The sequence below is a fragment of the Micromys minutus genome, assembly GCF_963924665.1.
Source record: "Micromys minutus genome assembly, chromosome: 17".
NCBI lineage: Eukaryota > Metazoa > Chordata > Mammalia > Rodentia > Muridae > Micromys > Micromys minutus.
In genome coordinates, this window is record NC_137952.1 from 20,534,843 (window position 1) to 20,540,901 (window position 6,059).

Consider the following 6,059-nt stretch of genomic DNA (forward strand, 5'->3'; position numbering starts at 1 on the left):
CATTTGCATATTAGAGGGATGCTGATTTCTATTTTTAGTTAATCTTGTAGCAAGCCATCTCATTGAAGGTGTGTATCAGCTGTAGGAGTTCCCTAGTAGAATGTTTGGAGTCATTTATATATACTGCCATCTCATCTGCAAATAGTGATATTTGGACTTCTTCCTTTTCAAATTGTATTCCCTTGATCTCCTTTGGTTGTTTTACTGCTCTAGCTAGAACTTCAAGTCCTGTATTGAATAAATATAGAAGGTAGACATCCTTGTATTGTTCCAGATGTTAGTGAAATTGCTTTGAGTTTCTCTCCATTTAATTTGGTGTTAGATATAATTTGACATAGATGGTTTTGTTGGTTTTTTTTTTTTTTTGAGACAGCTTTCCAAGTGCTAGGATTAAAGGCATGTGCCGCCACACCTAGCTGAATGCATATTTTTATCCAAATTAATTGATACTCTATATATTATCTATGGTTTCCTACTTAACTTACTAAAAAGGGTTGAAGGTAACTGAAAAGCTTTTTTCTTTAACTACAGAGTTTAGGGGTGAAAACGGTTCCAGTGTGTTTTGCAAGCCTGGAATTCTGTGTGGTGTGTAAGCAGGAAATCTGCCTGTCTCCCAAGGCCTTGCACTATAGGCATATCTTGCTGCTGTGCTGATTAATGTTGTTATTAGAACAATATGTGTTTTGAGAAGTTACTGTTAACAGGATTTGCCTTAGCCTCCTTAATCCAGGTATTTTAAGCCTGTGTCACTATGCCCAGATAGAGAATTACTTTGAAAGCTACATAGTATGATTCTGCTTTTTGACCATTTCTTTATGTCAGAAGGTTGTCATATAAAGAGAAACAGTGCAGGGCAACAGGATGACTCAGTGGGTAAAGGCACTCGGCTGCCATGCCTGATAACCAGCTCTCCATCCTAGAATCTACACAGTGGAAGAAAAGCAACTCTCATGCACTGTTCTCTGAACCACATACATGTATGTACCTTGGCATACCTGCACACACTCAGGTGAGTTCGAACAATGTGCTTTCTATGTAAAAAGAAATGTCACGTCACTACATTTACTTTTAAGATAGTGTCTTGTTTATGTAGGCAAGACTCATCTTGAACTCTATAGATTTTCCTGTGTCAGCCTCATGAGTGCTGCAATTAGAGAGGTGTGCTATCTACCCCAGGATAGGCTTGGTTAAGTGGTACAGAATTTTAGTTTTCACCCTGGTGTGTTTCCTCAAGCTCCAAGTAGCCCATTCTCTTTAGATGTGAATCAGTGCTATGACTATTGGGTCCCTGTAGAATTAAGAGTTGACCTTTAAGACCCATAAGCTCAATTCCTGATATCATTACTCTGAAAATATTTTCTACAGAGTTTAATAAAGTGAGTCTAACAGAACAGGGTTTTTTTTTCCTGCCTAAATATTGGTTTTTTGGTGGTATTGGGAATTAAACCCAAGGCCTTTTCACATGATAGGAAAATACTCTACCATTGAACAATAACATATCCTCAGTTTATAGATTCTGTATGCTTAGTTTAGAAGTAATCATAGTATTCTTATAGGAAACTTCCATTGGGCTAAAAAACAATAAAAGTTAGCAAGAACTAAAGGTAACATATGTATGTACATTTATATGGTGTGTGTGTGTGTGTGTGTGTGTGTGTGTGTGTGTGTGTGTGTGTGTGTGTAGAGAGAGAGGGAGAGAGCGCTGTGGATTGTACCTGCAATCCCCACATTCAGGAAGCTGAGGCTGGAGTATGAGAATTTTGAGCCCCTCCTTGTATGCATAGCAAATTTCAGGGCACAAAGGATGAATACTGAGACCCTCATGATAATAACCAGCAACAACAGAAGTGTCAGTATTACCCAGTATTATATTCTTGCTACAATCACCCATAAAGGTTATTGTATCTTCATGGGAAATAAAGGAGGGTGTAGGATTTGTACTATTCATTTACAAAACATATTAAGGTTTTTACACTATTGCATAGGTAGAATTTCTTAGCCTTTGTCAGCTGTGAAATCATCTTTTATATTGCTTGCTTTTAAAATCATGCATTTAAGTGTTTTAAAGAATCAGCAATACAGCTCTGCATATTATTCATAAAGACAAGTGTCTTAGTTAAGGTTTTACTGCTATGAACAGACACCATGACCAAGGCAGGTCTTAGAAGGACAACATTTGGGGCTGGTTTACAGGTTCATAGGTTCAGTCCATTATCATCAAGGCAGGAACATGGCAGAATCCAGGCAGGCATGGTTCAGGCAGAGCTGAGAGTTCTACATCTTCATCTGAAGGCTGCTAGCAGAATACTGACTTCCAGACACTTAGGATAGGGTCTGTTAAGCCCATACCTACAGTGACACCAAGTACAGATTCAAGTTTTATTTATTTTTTCTTTGCATAATGTTGGCACTTGTCTCTAATCCTAGTCCTCGAGGGCTCAAATTCAAGGCCAACCTGGGCTTCAGAGACCAGACCTCAGTGAACACCAACAAGAATTTCCAATTGACTCATGATTTTTATTTTATTTCTTAATGAAGACTTATATTTTTAAAATTCATCTTGAATGTATGATATGTGTGGGCACAAATGCATTGTGCATACATGGCAGTCAGAACAACTGGTTGGCTTTCTCCTTTCACTTTCATATGGGCTCCCGAGATCAAACTCGGACTGGCAGACTTAACAGTATCAGACAGCAAGTGCCTTCGCCCACTGAGCCAACTCTCTGGCCTCTATACTCAGGGTTTCTGACTTAACACTAAGCCAACAAATAGCAAAATATCAGAAATTATTAGAACCTTAATACTTTAAAAAATATTCTATACTTTATATTTTATCATTTATGAAAATCTTTTTAAAGACAAAATTCACTTGTTAAGAGTGATGAACTGCGTGCAAGCAGAGCAGCTGATGCAAACTAATATATATTTAATAGCTTTTGATATATTTAATAGCTCTGAAAAGTGCTTGCTGTGCAGCCATGGGGACCTAAGTTCAGATCACAAACACCCACATGAAAGCGTCGTGTGGTGATGCGTGCCTGTAATCTCAGCAATAGGGAGGTAGCGCCAGAACTCAATCATTATTTGAAAATATAGGTTGATACAGGAGTTTAGAAATTTTGTGTTTGATTGACATGAAATGTGGTGCTTTCTTTAAGTGCGAATGCAGCTGTTGTCTAGTGTGATATGACAAACTGCACTGTATCTTTGAAATCAAATACTTTAATTAAAGGGTATTTATAAAATATATAGTTTCCGTGGGCTTCGGCAGCAGCTGGCACTCCCATTTGTCATATCACGTGCAGCTTGAGTTTCTAGTTAGACAGTATCTCTTAAACTATCTCCTGCCCCATCTTCTGAGAAGAAAGGCCACAGCTGACTGCTCAGCCCGTGACGGTGTGATGCTGACAAACAGGAACCTGAGGGCTAGAGTACTGGGCGTAGGAACATCTACATGCAATGGCAGAAGGTTTGTTGACAGTAAGTTCAGCTAGTTTAAGAACAGAGTCTCAAAATCCAAGAACAGTGGTGTTGAACAGACAAACCTCTTTCTCAGTCATCCTGATTCAGTTCTCTAAAGGCATACTTCAGGTTTCTTCGAATCCCTACTGTAGAATTCAAATGGTTTTGCACCCCGATTTGGGCTAATTGGTACAAGAGTATGTTAACATTCTCCGCTGTGTGCTGGGGGCACAGGCACTGAACTGCAAGGTTATCAGGTACCAGCTGGATGCTGATGAGGCTGTCCATAAGCTACCAATTCCTTGTTTGTGTGTTCACACAACACAAATGGTAATGATTCTCCACTTCATGAAGTTGTAGATGTACTATAGTTATAAAACCATACTTTGGAAATCCTTACATTTTAACCTCCTTCTTCAGAAGATCCAAAGCTAAGCATTTCATACTCAAATGTAAAAGTAGTGCCCTGCGTTAAAACCAGTGTTGGCTTTTTCTTGTTTTTATGTTTTGTTTAGGGTATTGTAGACTGTGTCTCACTATACAGTCAACACTGGACATTTTGAGGCTCCTGCCATAGCTTCTCAGCTGCTGAGTTATTTTAGTCATGGACACCACACCCAGCTTAGCTTTTTCTGCAAACTAGAAGAGGGAAGTTGTTTGCCTTTGTGAATATATGTGCCACAACCACCTGGATAGTTTGTTTGTTTGTTTACTTTTTTTAGCTGTGGTTTATGAGTGCACTGTAGTTGTCTTCAGATATACAAGAAGAGGGCATCAGATACCATTACAGATAGTTGTGAACATGTGGTTACTGGGATTTGAACTCAGGATGTCTGGAAGTACAGTCAGTGATCTTAACCACTGTGCTTCTCTCCAGGGTCCCAATTAAGCCTTTTATAATCAGAACTTTTTTTTTAATTAAGCCACTTTATTTTTTAAAAAAAAGATAAATGTACAGATTTTAAGCATTTTTGCATAAAAGTATACGAATACATTTTTGTCAGTACTTGTTTTTTTTAAGGTTTGATAGTGTGATTAAGATCTTAATAGTTACAATGAGCATAAAGTACATGTAAAACAAGATGTAACCTGGAATTAGTCAAATATTTCTTGGTGTATAAATATTAAGCAGAATGATTTTTCATTTTCTTTTCTATTTTTTTTTTCTTTTTTTTCCCCCCTTTCTTGAACTTCATATAGTCTGTGAGTTGTTTCTGGGGTGTTCAGAGCTTTCTGGAGTTAGTATCCAATTATCAGTAACTGCATATTTTGTCTGTTCTTTTGTGACTGGGTTATCTCACTCAGGGTGATATTCTCTAGATGAATCGATTTTCTTAAGAATTTCATAAAGTCATTGTTTCTGATAGCTGAGTAGTACTCTATTGTGTAAATATAACACAATTTTTGTATCCATTCATCTACTGAAGGACATCTCGGTTCTTTGCAGCTTCTGGCTACTATAAATAGAGCTGCTATGAACATTGTGGTGCATGTGTCTTTCTTGTATGTTGGAGCTTCTCTGGGGTATATGCCCAGAAGTGGAATAACTGGGTCTTCAGGTAGTACTATGTCCAATTTTCTGAGGAACTGCCAGACTGATTTCCAGAGTGGTTATACCAGTTTACAACCCCACTAGCAGTGGAGAAGTGTTCCTCTTTTTCTGATTCCTCACCAGCATCTACTGTCATCTGAATTTTTGATCTTAGCCATTCTGGTTGGTGTGAGGTGGAATCTCAGGGTTGTTTTGATTTGTATTTCCATGAGGGCTAATGATGTCTAGCACTTCCTTAGATGCTTATCAGCCATTCGATATTTCTCAACTGAGAACTTTGTTTAGCTCTATACCCCATTTTTTAATTGGGTTGTATAATTCTCTGGTGTCTAGCTTCTTGAGTTCTTTGTATACCTTGGATATTAGGCCTCTATCTGATGTGAAGTTGGTAAAGATCTTTTCCCACTCTGTTGGCTGCCATATTGTATAATTCTCTGGTGTCTAGCTTCTTGAGTTCTTTGTATACCTTGGATATTAGGCCTCTATCTGATGTGAGGTTGGTAAAGACCTTAACCCCACTCTGTTGGCTGCCATGTTGTATTCTTGACAATGTCCTTAGCCTTACAAAAACGTTGCAATCTCATTAAGTCCCGTTTGTCAATATTTGACCTTAGAGCACAAGCCATTGGTGTTCTGTTCAGGAAATTTTCTCCTGTACCTATGTGTTCTAAGGTTTTCCCTACTTTCTCTTCTAATAATTTCAGTGTACCTGGTTTAATGTGGAGATCTTTGATCCACTTACACTTGAGCTTTAAACAAGGAGATAAGAAAGAGTCTATTTTCATTCTTCTGCATGCTGAGTGCCAGTTGGACCAACACCATTTGTTGAATAGGCTGTCCTTTTTCCATTGAATGTTTATAGCTCCTTTGTCAAAAATCAAGTGACCATATATGTGAGGGCTCATTTCTGGATCTTCTATTCTATTCCATTGATCCACATGCCTATCTCTGTACCAGTACCATGCAGTTTTCAGCACAATTGCCTTGTAATATAGCTTGAGGTCAGGGATAGTGATTCCTGCAGATGTATTCTTGTTGTTGA